Genomic DNA, 23337 nt, shown 5'->3' with positions numbered 1-23337 from the left:
GAGAGCTTCCAGATCTATGCCCTATTCTGAACGTAATAAAACATTGTCAGGCTTTGGTGTTAGTTATGTTTGTTGCTCAAATACTCTTTCGAACCTATTCAAAAAGGAATTTTGGAGTAGTGAAGTAGCATTCCTGTAATACTCGCTCAGTACTCTGACATGCCTTTGTGGATTGGTCACCCAACATGTCAAATGTTACAAAAGAAATGTTCGGCAAATAGTCATACACAGTTAGGACATATAGACAGGATTGTGTCCTCTTTCCTCTTTTACTTATTAAAAAGTTGGGTTTTTTGGAGCTGATTTAGAAAGACATGAACGAGTGAGTAAAAGAGTACTCCTCTGGTACAACTTGCCATACTCATAAAAGCTTTTGCGAATCGACATCTGTGTGTGTATTAGATGTCATCTGAATTTGTCGGGTGCGTGAACAAGATCTAAATGCTGCAGTTGCTATTTTCTGTTCTTACCATGCACCCTAAAAGGCCATTATTACAAGTTGGCCCTTAGTTCCAAAACCAAGGTATGGGTAATACCAGAGCTCAGCATTATCAGGGGATTAGAAGGACACGTTAGGCCCCATAGGGCCATATGGAATTGAGAATACCATGTACACATCTAATTCTGCACTCTGTTTTTGAGAGAATGGGTGGTGTCTTACAAACCCAAAACCCAAAGCAAACAACATTAGGGCACTTGTTTTTTTTATAACCCATAGCCCTGGACGACTTGGTGCTGGCGTCCAATGCATGTATGTACTACAAATGAATTACCAAACATAATGAAAGGCCTTTCATTCAGCTACTACTAGTGGAAAGCCGTTCACAATCAATATGGAAGGTACAAAAAGCAGAGAACTGTTTTGCTTCGGTTGTGAATTCACAATGGCAACAATTACCCTAGAGCCCTTGCTATGACCCCATAAATTAAAAGCTACGCTATATCTGGCTCTAAAAATAAGCCTAACCAGAATAGGCCTTTCCTAACTGAGTGCACATATTAACATACATGTAATCATTTCTGTACCCAGTAATTAAAGTTGTTTCACTATAATATAATTTTTATAGTTTCTTAAGTTGCACTAACAGGTTATATATTTCATCTGTCTTTATCACTAGAGCTAAGAGCCATAGACTAGGCAACTGTGAATAGATATATAAATCTAACACTTTTTAATATTATTAAAGATTTTTTTCTTTTATATAGGCAGTTTTGGGGGTTTTTGGGAGTTAATTTTCTGTCATCGACAAATTGGCAGATGTGTGTATCCTGTTTTCGTAAGCAAAGCTGGAACCACTCGATTTAGTTAATGTATTTCTAAGAGGCCTACATAATGTTTTAAAAATCTGATGTTTGGGGGCATGGCCAAGATGGCATCTTGTTAGGACGCAGCTTTGTGGCTCTTCACTCCCGCAGGGTCTTTTACAGTACTGTGTGTGGCAGGAGGGGCACCAGAGTTGCAGAAACCTAGCCAAAAATCTCCTGAAAGCGGTGCTGCACTGCTGGGGGTTTGGCGGAGCCAAGTCGGGGCCCCAGTGGCAGTCTCAGCGCCACTGCGGGACGGCTCTACGGAAGCAACTGGGAGCAGCTGCAGGACAGCCCGGCGGGAGGGGCAAGATCTAAAGATTACTGACCGCCACAGCTCACGGATCAGGGAGATCCCGCCTACTGAGGTGAGGAGCGGGCCCGCACATCATTGAACAGCAGTGGATCTGGGTCACAATACTACGCGAGGTCCTGGCTCCGCGAGTCGAAGTGGGCCTCACGTGCGGCAATTGAGTGGGGGAGGAACCGCTGCATTCACCAACTGTGTGGTGGCCCAGCCCGGCCGTGCTGCCTGCTGTACTCCCCACCTGCAGTCTTGCAATAGGATCTTATTGGTATGATCCCGGTGGTCTCTCGAGGCCTGAGACCGTGCCAGGCAGCTTTTGGAGCTGGGCCTAACACGAGGCCTGTGGCTTGGCCTAGAAGTCGGGCTGCATGGAGGCCTAGTCAGGTCACTCTGTCTACCACAGGCATGACGACCCAGGTGTGGGGGGCTTGGTTGGGCTCACCGACCCTGCAGAGGTGACAATCTGGACTGTTGTCAGGGAGGAAGTGCCATCAAAGCTGCTGAAGAACAAAACTGGTGGAGAGCCTAGGACAGGACAACTTCTCACTGGGACGCCTAGCTGGGAGGCAGGAGAAGAAGTGAACAGTTGGCACAGTGAGGGGGAAGCTCCTGCGGTGGGCTTTGGGTGACTGTCTCGCTCGCATCTCAGAAAGCTCTAACTGCGCCACGAACAGAGGGCCTATGTGGGGGGACATTTGGAGGAGGCCCTCTGGCTACAACACCACACGCTTTCACACACAGCTGCGCCCCAACCTACAGAACCTCCTGTATCTGGGCCACACGTCACCTGAGACCCCCACATCCTGAGGAACTATGGCGGCCCTTAAGGGCAAGTAAGATAGGTCAGTGAAAGACATCTTACTAAAGCCAGCACAACAGACGGAGTCAGGAGCAGGGGGTTGGATCAAGCCGGAGCTATGGGGGCTCGGAGGCCCCAGTCAGTCGATCTTTTTTGGATCGCTCTTCTCCTCTCTCCAAGAAGACCCGTCCGCAATGAAACGTGAACTGTCAGCGGACATGCGGGAAGTGCGCAGAGACATGGACTGGGAGAGCGAGTTAACACCTTGGAGGAGCACGAACTAGCCAAGATGAAGAAATCGAAAGCCTTCAACAAGAAGTCCTAAAGCTGCAGGAACAGAACCTGGACCTACAGGGCCATATGGAGGGCTTGGAGAACAGGTTCCGGCAGAACAACATCCGCATCCGTGGCATGGCACATTGCGAGGGAGATGGCAACATCAAGGCACTGGTGGCGAGGCTCTTCCGCTCCATCCTAGGAGAATCCCCACATTTCCTAATCAAGCTGGACCACACTTACAGGGTGGGCCCACGGAGGGCAGCCCCTGCTCCCCCGGCGGACATACTGACCTGTTTCCATGACTACCAACTAAAAGAGCGGATCCTCGTGAGTCGTGGCGCCGTTCGGACTTAACCTACCAGGGTCAGAAACGTACATTATATCAGGACCTGGCAGCCTTCACATTGCTCAAACCCAAGTTCTTTCGTCCAATTACACTCTACCTCCGAGAATCTGGCATCAAATATTCATGGGGGCCCCCGTTCCAGCTAATCTTCCACTACAAAGGGGACCTGAGACAAATCCGCTCACTCCCTGTGGCCTACAAACTCCTGGACAGCGAAGAAACCACAGCGGACCAGCCACAGCTGTTAACCGCTCCCAGAGGTGCCGGAGCAGCCATGGATGGGCTACCATCAAGCCTCCTATCCCGTCGACATGCCTCGACTCTGACACTAAGGCAAGGGAGCGGCAGGCAGTGTTGACATCCCTGGCAGGAGCACCCTCGAAGTGAGACAGGACTTGCTCCAACTACATTCTGAGGCTTTGAAGCCTGCACCCTTACTCAACGGTGACGGCATTGACAATATATCCATGGGCCTTGCCTGGGGGGAGTGGAAAGCCACGGGCCACAGATACCCTTTACACTGTTTCCTAGGAAAAGGACGCTCTGGACATTGACTCTGGCTTTCTTGTATTATGTTTGTTTTCGTTTTGCTGGGGTTTTGCTATTTTTGTCAATGGTGTCTCCTCTCCCCTGCTGCGTCTCCCCCAACCTGCATACATGTGTGCCACCGTTGCAAGCCACTGGTGCTCTGTCTGGGCTATTGCGGGCCCCAGCTGTCACGGGTTGGACTGGCCCTTCCATACCTGCAGCGACATGCCGTACCCCCTTCGTAGATGAGTGTCACAATGCTGACCTTGAATGTGAAAGGGCTCAACAACCCTATAAGTAGAGCTATCCAGTCTTATCTGGAAAATTCTGGAGCCCATATTTGTCTGCTGCAGGAGACTCACTTGCTATCCAGCAACATGCATAGAATGCGCTCTAAGGCCTTTCCTCTTCCCTTCCCACTAAGAAGGCTGGGGTCACCATCCTTGTCGCACTTACTTTCCCAGGGAAGGTGGGGGTAAAGGTTTTGGAGCTCAAAGGGAGGTCCTGGCACTTTCCGTGACCTGTGGGGGACACACACTAACACTGGGCACCACCTATGCTCTCAACGATTGCCAGGAGGCTTTTGCACACAGGGCAGTAGTGCAGATTGTCATAGGGGGCGACATGAATATTGTGTTTGATGGCCAACTTGACCGCTCGGTTCAGAGGCAGGGACAAATGGTGTCTCAATCTGACACCAACTGCCAGTGGTTACACAACTTAGGTTTGGTGGACATGTGGCATCACTCACCCCCACACAGTTGATTACACCTTCTTCTCCCATGCCCAGTGGACATGTGCAAGACTAGATTATTTCTTAACAACCTGGTCTCTTCTCCAGCTTGTGAAGGGCTCAGTTATCGAGCCTCAAGCACTCTCAGACCATTTAGCCTTGACCGCAAAATTGCTGTTTCCCCCACCCCTCGACCATCATACTCCTGGAGGCTTAGTGACACGCTCCTCTACCACCCTAAAACTGTGGCGCGCCTTACCAAAACACTAGGACGCCTTACCTACCATCGACACTCAGGACACCTCAATCATCTCCCTTTGGTTAACTCTTAAATTAGTAGCCTGGGGCGACTTTATAGCCACATCAGCAGCAGAAAACAGGGTACGCAGGGAGAAGAGAGAGCAGCTCTCTAAACAAGTATTGGAATTGGAAGGGATCCACAAGAGGACAGGCCGCCCCCCCTCAGAATCTGGAGGAAATTAAGTGACATGGGTGCTAGCCAGTCTGGACCTAGATAGAGTGGAGTACACCGCCCTTCGCTTGAAGCATACTTTCTATACAGGGGCGACAAATGCAGCCACTTGTTGGCTCACAAACTGCGCGCTCAGCAGCCGGCAGCATTAGTCCCGCTTCTCCTGACCACCATTTTTTACAAAACCTTTTGCTCGATACTGGCCCCAAACTTTTTAACGCTGTCGATGGCACTATGGAGCTGCCGCCCCAATGCTCTTGGCATCCGTAGCAGTTTTGTCCAAATACCGGTCGGAAACGGCCGATTTCGGCCGTTACCGACCGGTATTTGGCTTTTGACATGTAGGTGGCTCGGAATTTACAGAATCTGTATATTTACCGATTCAGTAAATTTACCACTTCGGTATTTTTCCGATTCGGTAAATATACCGAATCTGTAAATCCATATGTAGGTGGCACAGTTTGCAGTGCCACAGGCCCTTAGGAATTCTTAATTTACCACCCAATCCTATTGGGTGGTAAAATACCAAATTCCAGTGTACATGCACATTTGTGCATGTACACCTATGCCATGTGACACACAGACATGCCCTTAGGGCATGTATGTGTGCCACATGGCACACAAGCCTGCAATTGGGATGCTACAGGGTGTCAAAGTGACACCTCGTTCCCCCTGCCAGGATTCGGTATTTACCGATTCGGTAAATACGGAATCGGTATTTATCATTGATTCTTATGGGCTTCAAGGCCCATAGGAATCAATGGGGAATACCGATTCGGTATTTACCGAATCGGTAAATACCGAACCTTGCAGAATCGGTAATTGTAAAATAAAAATTACCTACATCTGCCTACTTCCAATTTACCTACTCTTAAATACCGAATCGGTATGCTTCGGTATTTAAGAGTAGGTAAATCAGAATTACCTACATCTGGCCCATTGTGCCTCCTACAGGCCGATATCCTTGCTGAACATAGATTTTACTATCTTCACAGGGATCCTAGCATCTCGGTTGGGACGTATGATGCTGAAATTGGTAGACCCTGATGAAGCCGGATTCGTCACAACCAGACAGTGTAGCGATAATACCAGAAGGTTGCTGCACCTTCTGGATAAGGCACATCGTCAGACGGAAGAACACGTCCTACTATCAGTCGGCTCCGAAATGGCGTTTGATAGGGTTCATTGGCCCTTTCTGGAGATTGTCTTGGCGAGGTTTGGGGTTGTGTGCCAATTCCACCAAGGGGTGTTCAGTGGCTATCGCCGCCCCTCAGCCACGGTTCAGGTGAATGGCTTCACTTCAGACCCCTTCTTTATAATCAGAGGCACGCACCAGGGCTGTCCCCTCTCCCCCTTCTGTTTGCTCTCTAGATGGAGCTGCTAGCACAGAGGGTTCGGGAAAATCAGCAGATCAAGGAGATTCTCTTTGTAGGAGAGCGGCATACCATCAGCCTCTACGCAGAACATGTCATCGCCATGCTGGAGTCCCCTCGTACCTCAGTCCCAGCTTTTTTGGCCGAGCTGGATGAATTTTCAACAGTCTCTGGATGTAATGTCAACGTAGCCAAGTCACAAGCACTGGTCTTCTCCTTACAACAGACAACTGCTGCTGCCTTGACTCAGGTGTGTCCCATCTGTTGGGACCAGAAAGCTATCCCGTACCTTGGCATCATGCTGTCATTGTCTATTGCTGAGACGGTATCCCTGAACTACACTTGATTTCTGTGACAGACCCTGCAGTAGCTGAAAAGATGGCATCTGTTTGGTCTTTTGTGTCTGGGCTAGGTGGCAGCTCTTAAGATGAGCATACTCCCCAAAATATTATACCTTTTTCAGATCCTACCGGTGGAGCTGCCCCCGGGTGTTTTGAAACAGCTTCAGTCCGAATGTATTACCGTTGTCTAGGCAGACACGAGACCGCAAATCAATAAGGACCTGAGCTTCAGGCCCCATGGGTAGGGCGGCCTAGGGATCCCCGACCTCTACCGCTATTATAAAGTGACACAGCTACAATCCCTACCGGAATGGGCACAGCCGCAGTCAGAGAAGAGCTGGCTCTTTATGGAGCGAGTGCTAGCAGGACAGTCTCTTTGGAAGGTCCCCTTCCTTTGCAAAGGCTTCAGACCCCCTGGAATATACGGCTCAACTGTGGTGCGAGCTACATTGAAAGCCTGGGATGCCACAGCTACACGCAACAGATTGACAACTTTTCCTTCGCCCCTCATTCCTATTAATGACAACCCGGATTTCTCAACGGGCCTTGGTTAGGAGGCATTATGACATTGGGACAAGGCGGGGCACAGGTCTGTAGGGCATTTCTTTGACACGGAGGGACCCGGGTCCTTTGAGAATTTTAAATCTGACTTCGCCATGCCTGAAACTGAGTGATACCACAACTTGCAAATACAACATTGGGTTATGCAGCCCCAGGTTCACCTAGGAGCGGAAAGGCAGCTCACCCAGTACAACCAATGGCTGCTTTTGAAGCAATCCACTAAGTGGCTAATTACAGAATTGTACCACATCTTATGCCCCCCAGTACAGGTGGTGAAGTCAGCGGGCCAAAGAAGATGGGAAACTGAGCAAGGATGGACACTGACTCTCAAAGAATGGGCAGATATTCACTACAGAGCTTGACAATCAGCGCGTAACATTTCTAGCTTGGCGACAGCAACTAAGATAATGAAGTTCTGGTACCTCACACCATCCCGAGTACACAAAAGTGACCCCGACTTTTCCCCCACTTGTGGGAGGGGTTGCAATGCAGATGGCACAGTACTACATTTGTTATGGGAATGCCCTACCCTCACAACCTACTGGACGCAAGTACTGGACGAGATTGACTGTCACTTTGATACCACACTCTTACGCTTCCCTTAATGTCGTATTGGGAGTATCCGATAGGCTTACATTTCCCCTTAAGTCCCATAAAGGCAAACAAATGTGAATAGCCCCAGGGGCGGCATTACAGAATATAATATCACACTGGGGCACAGACAGAACCCCTATGGTGCAGGAATCGTTCCACGGACTATGGTATGTACTCGGCATGGAGCGCATCTCTTTTTCACTTCAAGGAGGTGGGGCTTCCTTTGCTGAAGCATGGCGACTCTTTATTGCCTTCTTATGCTCCGAATTCCACGAGCTATCCTGCCCAATATACCTGCGGCTACTGCGCCTTCCCGCACTGATCCAAGACATGACCAAACTGCCACCACACTGATTGGTGTCGCGCCAGGCCGGATCTCCGCTTTTTCTGTCTAAGCAGCTCGATGGGGGAAAGAGATGGGAGGGGGAAAGGGGGAGAGGGAGGGAGGCAGAAGAGTCCATTTAGTTTTATTTTGATGCTCTGCATAGCACTTCGATGGTTGTTGGCCCACAACCGGGGCTTCATTTCTTGCTGCATCTCGTTTGTTTTTAAACCAATAAAAAGATCCCAACGTAAAAATCTGATGTTTCTATTACAAACTAAGCAGCTGGTGAGCAAGATAGAGTCACTGTTGCTGTTTGTATGTAATGAAACCAGGATTCAAAAGATTTTGCTCATTATTAAATTGACCAATGTTGTATCACCCCAACACTCATGATGGTTCTCTCTGCGGAAGAGAAAGGAAGGCTATGAGGATATCTGTTCCGGCGCAGCAGGCCTGTAAGCCATACCAAACTATCTCCCTTATTCCTCCGCTCCACAATGGAATAACACTAACACACGCAGGCCTATAAGTTAAAAACTGCCTGCCTGGGGGCCTTCCCTGGTGACCTGCCCGAGTTCACACGTCTACTCCGGACAGCAACCTGGCAGCCTGCAACCACATGGACTAGCTGCTGCTGCAGGGCACGACCGGTCCGCTTCCTTCAGGACAGACAGAGGCTCCTCGACCTCGGATAGTCTCCGTTCAGCTCTAATGCTGTCTCTGCCCATCCGTCTGCATAAAATGGCTGCCACTCCTCCAACTGCCAAATCACGTGCACGGGAAGCAGTCTGAGCCTGCGCAGACGGTCACTCGCACCCTTTCTCAACTCGTCACAGGGTGGGTCTGACCACACCCTGTGACGAATTGGGAGGGGGTGGGGTGACACCATGGCAAACTCTCCTCCACTATCTGATTAACGTGGAGAGTTAGGGATCCCGGGCTTGTATTAAAAATGCCCGGGGCTAACTTAATCTCCACGCCATCAGAGGGTGGAGACTGGGCCTCCAGGCTATGTCTTTGCCGAGCAGATGACATCACAGCCTTCAGGGCTGTGAGGTTCTCAGCCGGTAAACACATAGCAGGCTTCTTTGGACCCGGGAGGAGGAAAGCAATCAGTCATGGGATGTGACGTAATGTCAACAGCGGAGCTGGTGCGACGGTATTGGTGAGTGTGGCAGTAGACTGAGAGACAGTGCCCTGTGTTCTTTGAGACGTTTTAAAATTAAATAAATGTGATCTCTATTCAAAATGTGATCTCTTGTAAATGTTAAAATGTACCTGGGGGAGCCCCGAGGCCCGCAAAGAGAAACCACCACTGGCTGTGTTGCTCTGGCCATGGACCTGCATCACCTTGCACAGGTGTGTGTACACATGCGTTGTTCCATGCACATGCATCCAGAGTAACCCTGGGCGTAGTTTGAGTAGTAGCGCTACGCGTAGCTACGTGAAGTGCACTTCGCATTACGCCCGCTACGTGTAGCTACGCGAACTGCGCAGTGAGGTAGGGAAAATGCTGTTTGCACTGATTGCACAGTGTTGGATGCTTGTCTGCACTGTGCAATCATTGCAAATGGCATCTTGCACAGTGCAAGCAGTCAATTTCTGCCGCTCGAGAAGATTTGTACTCGAGCAGCAGCTTTCTCAATGTGGACTGGTAGTTTCTCATCGTGAGCGGTCGCGAGCATACACGACCACTCGCAATGAGACATCTGACCTCCCCACGTTGAGAATCTTGCCAGGAGGTTTATTTTCCACGCTCGGGATTGGCAACTTGATGTTGCTGATCACGAACGAAGAAAAAGTCTCGCTGGGATGTTGAATTTTGCTCACTCGCAGTCGCCAACTTAACATTGAGGACCGCGAGCAAGCTAAAAATGCTCGCTACGCATTTTTGCACTGTGCTACGTGCAATTTGCGTAGTGCGTAGTACCGCAAACTATGCATGCTCCACGAGCGTAGCGTAGTACTACGCCAGGGTTAATCCAGAGTCCGGCCGATGGCAGACGTGTCCACTGTTGTGGAGAGATATGTAAGCAATCACCACGATGCAACAAGTTGTTGAAACCTGTGCTGTGGGTAAGAATCGGATGTGGCTGCAGAAACATAGTTAGTCGTCCATGAATGCCCACGCAGCTTCATGTGCAATGTGTTCCAATAGTACTTGGTTGTCGTGTTCAAAGCACACCAGGGTGAGCCAATCCATTAACTGGTCGGGGCAGGTGTGCTCAGCCCACGCCGTTTCACCAATCCGCAACACAACCCAATAGGGGAGCGCCTCGATGTGGTCACTACACATGAGGAATTGTGCAATCTCCCATGCATAACCGCCAATACATACACAGTATGTCAAGGCATCCCATGCACGGCTGTCTCGGTTACACTCCTGTTCGTGATCCAACAGGTGGTGCAGACATAAGTCATAGTCCAATTCATCCAGAGTTGTGTTGTATAGGCAGACTTCCATGGACACTCAAATGTGCATGTTCGGCAGTGGAACCAGGGCTAGGTGATATAGATAATGTGGTTCTCTCTGCGGAAGAGAAAGGAAAGCTATCAGGATATCTGTTCCGGCACAGCAGGCCTGTAAGCCAAACTAAACTATCTCCCCTTATTCCTCCTCTCCACAATGGAATAACACTAACACACGCAGGTTTATAAGTTAAAAACTGCCTGCCTGGGGGCCTTACCTGGTGAACTGCCCGAGTACACACATCTACTCCGGACAGTAACCTGGCAGCCTGCAACTACATGGACTAGCTGCTGCTGCAGTAACTGATCCGCAGCACTGCGCCCAATAAATACAGCATACGTGCACGGTAGTGTTCCACGTGACGGGGTTATGCGTGTGCCCAGTATGACCTGCCATTGCCTTGGTGCATCTCGTGGAACCGGCCCTCTTCTGAACTGCGGAATTTGTGTGGAGGATATGCTACAGCTCTGGGCAATGATATGAATGTGTGTGCCACGTTGGGCTGAATGGGTTGCTGTTTCCATGAGTGTCAAGGGCATCCCATGCGGGGGTCCTACAGGCAGGGGCATCTGTGTGTGGGGTGTGGATAAGTCGGATAGTTCATTTGCGCAATTTGTGGTGTGGGAGTCATCCACATCTGCCATGGCATCTCTCTCAGGGTGTTCCAAGCGTGTTCTGGACCAAGGTCAGAGGTGCAGGTGTCCTCCCACCTTCTGCATTGGCACAATGGAGTTTTCATGCCTGTTGTTTGTCTGACTACTACTTGCATTTTCGGAATGTGATGTGGCTTTGGCGCTGAGATTGGGACACGGCCTTGGGCTCATGGGGTATGGTGGCGATACACACACACATGTTGGCATGTGGAGCCAGGTGCCCTGCAAGGCCTTGCGCTGCTTGTGCAATCTCATTCCATTTCTCTCCCTCTCTTTCCTTTGTTGGGCGCATGGCACACCTTCTTCTCTTGGATTTAGTCCTCCAGGCTGTGTCCTATGGATTGTCCATTGAGGACCCGCTAGGACTCATCCAAATGGTTTGGTTGATTTGTCTTTTGTTTGTATGCGTTTTGCATTGCTGTATGACTGATTCTCATTCTCTGGCCATGCATGAATGTTGATTTTCCTGCGTGTGCGACATCAGGCAAAATAGTTTTTTAGGGATTCGTGGTGTTGATGTGCAGTGTCTTGGTCCTGGGTTGGGGGTGGGCTGGGGGGGTGTTGCGGGCCTGGGTGTCATGTCGGTGGGTGTTGTGGCCCTCTTGAATCTCTGTGCTGCATGTTCAGTTGCTTGGGGCATCTGTTGCTCTTCATGTGTGGATCTGGGCTGTGCTCCCTTTTGTGGTGCAGAGTGTGGTCCGACTTTACACCAGGTCAGAGCAGGTGTTAATATCCTGCTGCTAACGTGCCTTATTGCCTGTTTTATGTTCTTATCGTAGTTCTGTCTGCTTGTTGTGAATGTTGTAGTGTGGTGTTGTCACGGATTTTGGCACAGGAATGCCTACTCTGCATCTCATTAGTGATAGTTGCAGGGGTCCTCTGTGGCGATGTTTTTTGCGGTTTCTATTGTGGGTAAACTGGTGCTGTGGGCTGTTAGCACCAGCTTGTAAATGGGGGGTAAATTTATCATGACTTTGGCTGCGATAAAGTGCTGTTAATTTGGCGATGGCTCCTTGTGAACATGCCCCTAACAATCACTTTATTGGATGTTAATGGAGTTCCTTGGTGCCTCTTGTACTTACAGCTCAGTGGAATGGTTCATCTAAGTGCCAACATCTCAAGAAGAAAGTTCAGTTGTTCTCTTGGGTGCCAGACACAGACATCTGACATCCAGCAAATTCAGGATATCTTTAATCCTTTCTTGGACTCATCTGTCAGGGCAAGGGAACAGAGGAAGTAAAAGTGGGGGACAAGCTGGGACTCAATAGAAGTGTGCTATGTGAGCCTAAGAAATCAAAATCTTTGACTTTTTTAAATGCCATGCTCCTGAATATGTGGTAATTGGGACAGTAAGGAAAATAGTCGGATTGGTGTCAGAAAGGTTTGAAAAATATTCAAATCACATTATGGATTTTCCTATAAAATGATGGAAAGCTTGGCCCACAAACCTTGTAGTACGTTTGGAAAATAACAAGCCCTACCTTCTTGTACAATAAGGAGAAGAACTCTATTACATTTTCTAAAGTTCCTCCCTAGATTGCAGTTGCCTACCAAAAAGTGTAGGAGGGATAGCGTGCTGATTTATGACCAATGGCAAAAAACCTAAGAGTTGTTCCTCGTATTTGTGAAGTATGGAACAACAGAAGAAGTTGGAGGAACATAAGAGGACATCCTTTGCAGGTGAAAGCTGAGTGCTTATATTTTAGCCCTAGTTGGACACTGAAAGATTTAATGATAAAAGTGTTGTGGCAAATGAGATTGAGCATTTTGACTTTTCATACTTACCTACCAGGGTCATTTCATACAATCACTTAACACATAAGAGGGGAGAGGGCCAAACAGTTACACTCTACCACCCCGAGCCCCCAAAGGTTCTCAAGTGCATACACAGAGGGGGTGGAGAGCAGAAGACAAAACTTATAACAAAGCAGACAAAATCATCTGTTTGAAAAAACTGCCCTCACTCACATACCGAAGTATGTGACTTGCTTCATCATAGGGCCTGCTTACAATACGCCCTGGTGTAGCCACACACAGGGCGGAGCATAAGGGAGGGGAAAAACAATAATAAATTCCACATAACACAACGTACAACCATGAAACTCAACATATAAAACACGTAACATACAGTGTGAAAAAGCAGTGCCAATCACCAAGTGGCTCAATATAGTAGTGCGACACTACTATATTGAGCCACTTGGTGATTGGCACTGCTTTTTCACACTGTATGTTACGTGTTTATATGTTGAGTTTCATGGTCATATGTTGTGTTATGTGGAATTTATTATTATTTTTTTCCCCTCCCTTACGTCATTTCATACAATGCTAGTTACTGGCTTTAGAATCCAGAACTTTGAAGTAGAGGAAAATCAAGGTACAAGAAGTAGAAGCCACATTTTAACCAAAAAAAGAAAATCATTCCTATAATTAGTAAATGTATTAGGCATATATTTTACTTACATCCTACTTAAAGTCCTGACTTGGGATCTCAACTTGAGAGGAATGTGACGATAATCATTAAAAAAGATAAACAATATTAGAATAATGAATCCCATTAACATATTTATATTTAACACTGGCTACAGATGGTTACTACTGTGTAGTAACCATCAAATGTAGCCATGTTACCAGTTTCAGGGAACATGGTTGGTGGGCACTGACATGAAATGCTTAACTCAACAAACAATTTTGTAGTGTATTCTCTAAGGTAGTCTGGGTTTCTCGAGTCTTGATAGACACTAGGAGGTACTTACATCATTTCTGTTATTCCGTGAGATACTGTATCGAAAATATTTGAGATTTAAAATTCTCTCTCTAGTTGAAGACTAAAGATATTGGGTTCTATTCACAAAGATCGAAGATATTGCTGTGACTTAAGCTTTTCTTTTTTTAAATACGTTTTATTAACATTTTGCAGTTAAAGTATAACAGCATATACAAATGTCACTAGCTGTGGTCAAAATATAAAAGACAGGCACATCTCATAAAGGTAGCGAAGAAAAGAGCTACTCATCCATACAACTTTCTTTAGTAGATGCAACCATGAACACAGACAGGATGTGACCTAGACTCGTATCAGAGTCAACCCGGAAGGGGGTATGACTAGAGAAGTTTAAGAAGAACAAAAACCCTAGATGTGTGTCTTGCCACTACTGCGAGTAGTCGTTATTCTCAGTTTTAGGGAAGCTTGAAGTGCAAGAGAGGGAGCGGTCAAGTGAGATTGGTGAGGGGTAATGTGTAGGTTCCTCACTATGTCAAAGTGAGTATATTAACTTAGAGGGGATACAACTTTCAGATGATCTGGATCCGGTTGTTGCTAATGGTAGGGGGCAGACCACAAGCCCCAGAGTGCACTGAGGCACAGGAGGAGGCAGGGGAGCCTCTCAGCCCCAGTCAGGCGCTACTTGAGACCTGCTCCCATACCACGGCACGGGACATGCCCGGGCAAAGATCGGACCCATCTGTGCCTGTCAGAGCGCTGAGAAGGCTGGGCTGCGTGACCCCTTTTTGTCTATCTGCAGCTACAGGTACTGTCTTTTTTATAACCTTCATTACTCTTCGGGGATGCTGTGATATGGGAAAGCGCAAGACCCCAGTGTTCCCCTCTGGAGCCACAGGCACCACTCTGGATTGGTTTCCAAAAAAGCCTGCTGGAGATTGAGCTAGGTGGCCTGTAACGTTCATCGCCCCCAAGACTCTTCTAAGCCCTGCACTAGTCATCGACACTTGATTTCATAGAGTTTAAAGTAAAAGGAGTTTTTGAGCAATATTTGGAGGTTATTACAACTCCACAGGATAGGAAGCTGTACATGAAGTTTAGATTTGGCTCCCTCCCTGTGTATTCTTTTACTGCTTCCTTGCACCAGCCTTCTCCTGCAGCCCGCAACTCTGTCCAGGCTGTGCCCTTGCAGCCAAGTCTATCAGCCATATCTTTTTCGCATGCCCTAGGTATTGTCTTTTGAGATCAAGGTGCATAAGCCCCTGTTTGCAAGGGGTTTGGAACTTGCTGCCACAGAAATGGTCCGTGCATCTTAAAATCTAACTCAAGCACACTAATTGTATGTGAAGTTGCACAATTCCTGGGCAATATGTGAATCAGCAGGAGGCACGCAATAAACATGTAGTTGATGTAATTCCTTTTAAATCATTCCTTTTCAAATGGTTTTATGTATGTAGTTACTTTTAGCCTAGAAGAGAGGCAATTTTAGACCTGTGTCTGCATGGCGGGACATGCTGTTTAGTGTCTACTGCATAGACTTATGCTGACATAGTTTTCAACTTTCCTCCTAGCTTTCTTTTAATTGTCTTATTATCGTTCACTCGTATGTTTGCATTGCCTCCTTTGCAACATAGGCACTGGAACTTTTTGCGGCTCTTGCACCATCGCATAGGACTATCGCTCAAGATGGACCCTAATATTTTTTTAGACACTATACCTAGCCTGCGAGTTAGAATTTCATGTACCTTATGCATTTGCGCTTTTTCGTTTTTTTATTCCATGCCTTTGTCATTCATGATGTTTGATCAATTATATCATGCAGTTACTGACCATTTTATACATATATCGGCCCCTGTAGGGCTGCTGTACTACAGTTTATAATCATTATCTATTTGGTCTCTGTAAATTGATGCTATTTAACTTTGCTTGTTTAACCTGTTCTTTCATGTATTACATGCATATGTCACTTTTATGGTGGCAATGGCCGAAATATAGTTATTGATGATGATGATGATATCTATTGATAAAAAAAGTTTCCTTGATAAAATTCTTGTCAAGGGATACACCTTTAGGTGGGTCTTGCTGTACAGAGATATTAAACAGAGTAAAAAAAGACTTATTAATATATATAATCATGGGGATATAAGACATATTGTCCACAGTAACACAATCTGTAATAATCAATTTCTTAAGACTTGTTTCCCCTTTAGACCATATAGAAAACCAATGAAATAGAGGTTTCATTAAAGGTAGGTCCTCCAGGTGTGCAAATTAACTTCATTATGAGCAATCAGGGATGAGACTGAAACAGGTGACATAACAAGCATTTAAAACATATATTTTCTTATATCTGGAGGGGATTACTAGGGGTATAACTAAGCATGAGCACAAAATCCGTTCCGCTCGCGGTAAAAAATACCGAATCGGTAAAATTCGGTATCGGACAATCTGAAAATACCGATTCGGTATTTACCGATTCTGTATTTACCGATTCGGTATTCTCCATGCATTCCTATTGGCCTTTTGCCGCATAGGAATGCATGGGGAATGCCGAATCAGTAAATACCGAATCGGAAAGCAAACAAAAGTGAAACTTAGGTAGGCAGCCAATCAGGTGCTACCACCCTCCCCCTCCCTCCCAGGAAGTGGCTACACAGGCAGCTGCAACTAATTAGAAGCTCCTGGAAAGGCAGTTGGAGCTGAGCTGAGTCACTGAGCAGCAGAAAGGGTTTGGTGCACTTTTAAAAGTGTAAAATGGCAAGCAGCAAGGAAAAAGAGCAACCGGAGAGGAGGCGGAAACTCAAATTCAGCAGCATGGAGTTGCAGGTCCTTGTTGAGGAGGTGGTGAAGGTGCACCATAAACTGTTTGGCAGGCAGTCCCTCACTGTGGCAGAATCTGCCAAAAGAAAAATCTGGCTGGAAATTTTGGACAAAGTAAATGCAGTTGGGGTGACCACCAGAGACACAGAGGACCTGAAAAAACAATGTTATGACCTCAGGAGCCAAACCAAAAAGAAATTGGCTGAACCTCACAAGCAGGCATCAAAAACTGGTGGACGCAAGAACCCAGCACCCCCCCTTTCTGACCTGGAGGAGATGGTGGCCTCAACCATTGAACCGGACAGCGTCTGCGGACTGGGAGAAGTAGACAGCTCAGCCAGAGCTGCAAGCAAAAAAGGTAAGAGACATGAACAGCATTCCCCCCATACCATCATCCTTACCTGTACCCTTTGTGGCCAAGTGAACCCCAGTCCAGTACTGCTAGCACTATACAGGGCCAATGCATGATGCGATATGTAGTCAGGAGATGTAATAACATGTCATACAGTACAACAACCAACTACTGAAGGAAATGACTGCATAGAGAATATAGCCAATGTGATACATATTTAATTGTAGTGACTGTGAGACAGTAGCGCTTAGCTAATGTACGCTCATATGTCCACAGGTGAAACGTCTCGCAGGCGCTCGCAGGAGACTGAAGGCACACCACCTGAGAGGGAGGAGAGTCAGGAAGCAGGTCCAACTACCCACAACGTACCACAGGACACAGGTGCATCGAGTAGTCATCCTCCTGCACAAGACTCAGAAATGCCTCAAGATTTCCTGGCGTCCCCTGACAGATCTCAATCCCCTCTGATGCTGTCATCCCCAGAAATGCCAGCATCACAGCATGATCCCACACCTGCATCACAACCCAGCAGGAGGCATGTTGTGGCCCCACTCCTAGAAATGGAGTCTGCAGCAGCTGACATTGAGGTCGATGAAACACACAACTTGCCTGCAGATGTCAGCACTGGTACAAGGCACTCCAGTGCAGGGGTGGCCCATAGTGGTGCAAGATGCCGCAGAGTCCAAGAGAGGCCAGCAGATGCACCAGTTGAGGGTCCAAGTGTGTTCCGTGGTCTGGCGGGGAGCATGGTGAGAATACAGAGGATGCAGGGAAGAGCCATCCAGGCATGCCAACGACAAATGAGGTCCCTGAACAACAACATAGGAGAAATAGGAAAGGGCATCAGTGAGCTGGTACAAGTCAACAAAGAGATGGCAGCCGGGATGCCCAGAATTGGCAACTCGGTGCAGCTGCTATGCACCTAACTAGACACTGATTTCAAGGCAAGGCACAGAGAAAGGCAGCGTGGTCATGGGCTAAATAAAGCCATCGACCGCCTGGCCACTGCCACATCCCTGTCATGCAGGAGAAGCAGTAACATGCAGGAGGCTATGACCCAAAACACCAATGAGGTCACTAGGGGCATGGGCAGGATAACCAGTGCTCTTGAGGCGCTGTTAAATGCCCAAACTGCACATACAGCTGCTCTGGATGTGCCTGTAAGTGAGGAGAGCACCAGCAGGAGCAGCATAGGAAGCACCCTTGTCCCTGAAACAAGGAGGAGCAGACGCCACGCTGAGACCACAGGCCAGCAAGCCAGTGAGCAGGGTGAGCAACCTACAGGTGTTACAGGGAAGCGAGGAAGGAAATCACTTTTTAAAGTTCATGGTGAGGTGAACCAGGACTGACATCATTGCAGTTAAATAGTTTTTGTTGCACAGTTGTGCTTTAATAATCTACCTCATTACCAAATGTAACTACATTTGGTGCATACTCCACATGTCTGTGTCTCTTTACTTACTTAAAAGTAGTTGCGTGTGATCTCATCCCGCCTGTGTCTGCCATCAGTTGGTGTTGCAACTCCAAATGCGTGTGGTTCAGGCACTGCTTCCTCATCATCATGGTCCTTGTAATCTGAGAGATCCACTGCTGTGCCCTTCTTGACCGCAAGGTTGTGCAGCATAGCACAGGCTGCAATCATCTTGCAGCAGATGATTGGTGTGTACTGGCGGGCACCTCCATTCTTATGGAGGCAGCGAAACCTGCTCTTCCACATGCCAAAGGTGCGCTCCACAATGTTTCGGGTTGTCTTGTGTGCCCTGTTGTATCTCCTCTGACTTGGTGTTGTAGGGTTGAGGTAGGGAGTGAGGATGAAGGACCGGAGGGCATATGCACTGTCCCCTAATGGCAAGAGAAAAAACATTACTCACATGCACACACACACATCCACCTGTAATACGTATCAAGGGAGTTTCACACAGTGTGTTACCTAGCAAGTATCCTTCGCCAAATTTCCCCGCTGTCAGGCGTGCATAGATCCCACTGTTTTGGAAGATGTAGGAGTCGTGGGTACTCCCGGGGAATTTGGCTACTAGGTCAGTGATCATGTACTTGGAATCACAGATCACCTGTACATTTATGGTGTGGTTGGACTTCCGGTTCCGATAAATGTACTCTGTGGCATCAGGTGGGCATATTGGTATGTGGGTACCATCAATACAGCCAATTATGTTTGGGAAATGCACCTTCTGATAAAAGTCTGTCTTTGTCCTTAGCAGTTGTGCATGTGTTGCAGGGAAGCTGATGTAGAAATGCATTCTCTGCAACATGGCATCAAGGAATTTTTTAAAGAAACATGACAGACAGCTCTGGGACACCCCAGCTACCGCAGCAACCACACTCTGGTAACTCCCAGATGCAAGCAGGTGTAGGCTGCACACCACCTGCACATGGGGTGGGATGGCGTGTGCCCTTGTGGTTGGATGTTCCAATAGTGGGTGAAGGTCCCTGATTAGGTCCAGGATAGTTTGGGGAGCCAGCCTGTACCTTTGTAGGATCTCAGGCTCAGTAAGCTGGAATAGAGTGATCCTCTGCCTGTACACCTGCTCCTCCCTCATCCAGACCCTCTCTCCTTCTGCCTGTAGCCGTATCCGCCTCGCAATGACATAGAATGGCGCCATTCTGGTGAAAATGTTGCATTTTGGGGCCTTTTTTATACCATGCACCTGTTTACCACCTGATTTGAATCCATGGTAAATACCGACTCTTAAATACCGACTTTCATGCAAATTCGGTATTTAAGAGGTTTCATACATCTCCAAAACTCATTTTTACCATTTCTTATTTTCCGAATCAGTAAGTTTACCGAATTGGTAAGGTTTCAGAATCGGTATATTTTCGGATTCAGTATTTTTTCCGATTCAGTAAATTTACCGATTCGGAAACTTTACAGATTCGGTATATTTTCCGATTCAGTATTTTTTCCGACTCGGTAAGGTTTACGATTCAGTAACTTTACGATTCGGTAAATTTACCGATTCGGATGTTTTCGGGTCCCCTACATCCCAAATGCCCAATACCAGTCGGTAACGGCCGAAAATCAGTAAATTCGGCCGTTACCGACCGGTATTGGCCTACCTACATCTGGCCCTTGGTGCTGGTAGTATGACCAACCTGCAAATCAGAATTCAGGGAATTATCGAAGAGAACCCCGAGATTTGTGGCAGACTCTATAAGGGTCATAGCAGCCCATATGCCTCCAGCCACCACAGTTCAGACTAGATAGATTACTGGGCCCCAAACACAAGAACGTCAGTTTGAAAGCTTTTAACTCTTACAAATGCTGGCCATGCAGTGTTTACATTTATCTGCCATCAAAGAAATGTTGTCAGTAATGGAGATGATAATTTGAGTGTTATCAGTGTATGACAGAACCTGAAAGCCGAAAGACTGCATCATCACTGCAAGAGGGAGACATAGAGATAAAAGGGGGGGGCTAAAAGAGGAACCATGTGTACCCCACACAGAAGGCTAAAAACCTTAGCCCTGAATTCTCTACCACTGACTATTTGAGCTCTGTCAGTAAGAAAAGAGTGAAGAAGATCCAGAGCAATGGAGTCCACCAGGAGATACTGTAGTCTTTGGACCGGGTGGATGGATAAGAGCATATTGAAAGATGCAGATAGATCACAAACATTTAAGAGGAGAAGTAGGTGAAAAATTATAAAGGGAAGGTTGGCTATATTCAGTGAGAAGTCACTGCAGCAAGATAATGTTGCCAGCAGATGAGGAAGCGTCTCCTCAGGAGGATCATATGCTGTCACTGGCTCTGCAAATGAGGAGTTTAGTGTTGCACAGGAGGTGACTAGCGGTGATTGAATCTTAAATGTGATAAGCCATTGACTTCATGATCTGGTGTTCTGTGAGTCCATAGTATTCGGCTAATTAGTCGAAAATTATACCTGAACCATCAGTCACCCTCAGACCTGAAACATCTACACCAAAGAACATTAGCTCTCTCACCATCATAATGATGTTGGCTGGGCAGGTACGAAAGCCCTTCTGAGTGTGGACACAATGCCATCTTCATCCTGTTTGACTTTTTCTAGTCTGTAGCTTGCCCTTTTATCTGACCCTAGTGGTCTTGAAAATCTTTGAGTCTGATAGAGATGTTCAGTGTTTTTCCAGAGCCTAGGCTCCGGAATGAAGCCTAAATGTATTGCTGCCAGTAGTCAAGGGTGGCTACTGCCTTACTGTAAAAGTAAACTCTAACAGAGGGTCCAAGGGGAATTGAGATTGCAGACCCTCTAGTATCCTATCCCCCAATCCAACTGTACTAATAACAAACATGGATACTAGTGGTCTAATAGCATGAGGCTAAAAAGGAAACTACAGTGGCTTAAACTGTGTCTTGTGTGTGTCTATGATATACAGAGAATAGAAAAAGAACCCATCAGCCCACCCAATGGCGGAGCATCATCATCTGGGATTTTGTAGAAAAACTGGTATCTATTTTAGGTATCTCACTAGTTGTTATCGTGAGATATCCTAGTCTAGATCCACCAGTGATGTGAAAACAGCCAAAACGAAGATGCAGTGGTGCTGAAAAATAATTTGCAGTGTTGTAAACACTGAAAAACAAAACATGAAGCTAAACTTAACTATTATGATGCCAAAGAACAAGTTTATTATGAAAATCCCAGATGATGATGCTCCGCCATTGGGTGGGCTGATGGGTTCATTTTCTATTCTCTGTATATCATAGACACACACAAGACACAGTTTAAGCCACTGTAGATTCCTTTTTAGCCTCATGCTATTAGACCACTAGTATCCATGTTTGTTATTAGTACTGCCTTACTGTGCCATGCTAAGGGGTGACTGCCAATTACCAGAATATGATGAACATGACAATCTTTGGACCAGATTTTCTTTTATTTCCCACAACACAATGCAGCATGGGAACTTGCTGCGCTGTGTGAAAGGGATAGAGCAGAAATGCACCATACCTTCTAGGATATGGCTCACTCCTGGGTTCCCAGCACTGGGGCACTTCAGGCAGCCTATCACCAACACAGACACACTTGCGTCACTGCGGAAGAGTGCCTATGTTACAGACAGGATTGTGTTTGTGCAGGTAGGGTTACCTCCCTACACAAAAACAATCCTTCGATACAAAATGCTCTTTTTCTCTCTATGAGCGCTGCAGAATGAGCACACACGTAAGAAGTAACGAGAAGGAATCAAGGTATTTCTCCTCATTCTGCCTCTGTCGGATATCTGCACCTTTTGGGTACAAACCCAGGTTTCCTTGTATTTGTAAATATGGGTTTGCATTAAGAAACAAGGGTGGATACATGTGATTATCCATGCCCCATCCATGTAGCGTTTCCCACGTGAAGTGATGCAAGGCAGTGCTATTGATGACTTGGCATTACCTTGCATTTAATAAACCACATAAAGTCACACAAATCGACTTTGGGTGGCTTAGTTAGTGCCAAAATGGATTTTGCATCAGGGTTGTGCCATAAAAGTGGCACAACACGAAGCAAAATCTAAGCAAATCTGGGCCTCTGTGTATCTAATCCTGTGAATCCTTTCCTCAAAGTCACTGGTTGTCTTGTGAGCTTGGGGAACTTACATTTACTCCATGCACATCAATACCGGCCTTCCATGGTCCCTGAGCTGCTGTTCGCGATTCTTGTGGTCAAATCATTTTAGTCAGAAGTTAATTTACATAGCTTCAGCAAGTGGTTGTAGTCCCTCTCTCTGACCTTTTAGAAACGCCTGGGAAAATGCTTTGCACCCTGATCAGAGGAGTGTTTGACATTTTAAAGCAAGCATGTGCATTGGCTGTCTCTGGATTCCCACTGTGCCCAATCGACTTCATTTAGGAGTCACCAGGCATCGCAGCTGTAACCCCTGGCTTGCCCCTTGCGACCCCTGGCACTGCCTTTGCTACCCCTGATCTCAGAGGTGGCAAAATAGTTCCTGGAACACTGGGGCAGCTCGTCCTAATGGATGTCGGATAGGGCTCCTCTTCCCTTTTATTACACAAATAGTGAATACTATTATTCACTATTAGGGAAATAAGAAATTGAGTACAATTAACTGGAATATGACACTATGTGGAAGTTAAGGTAAGTAAGAATACTTTTAAATGTATGTTGCATGCATGCTTGCCAATGAGAGTGTGTTATGTGAGAAAGAGTGTTTGAATGTGTGTGTGAATGTGTAAGCATGTGTCTGTGAGTCAAAGTAAAAGTCAAATGGCGTGTGACATCACTTCTGCCACCCCTGGCATTTTTGGGAATTGATACTCATGACGTGTCCCAAAGTATAATAAGTACCAGCCTTGTGAGAAAGCTGTTGTCCTCCATTTAAGCTACAAGGCCTGTTTCATGAATGGAACTCATAATT

The sequence above is a fragment of the Lissotriton helveticus genome, chromosome 10, assembly GCF_964261635.1.
Source record: "Lissotriton helveticus chromosome 10, aLisHel1.1, whole genome shotgun sequence".
In the NCBI taxonomy this organism is placed as follows: domain Eukaryota; kingdom Metazoa; phylum Chordata; class Amphibia; order Caudata; family Salamandridae; genus Lissotriton; species Lissotriton helveticus.
The sequence above is the reverse complement of the archived record's forward strand: the minus strand, read 5'-3'. Positions refer to the sequence as shown.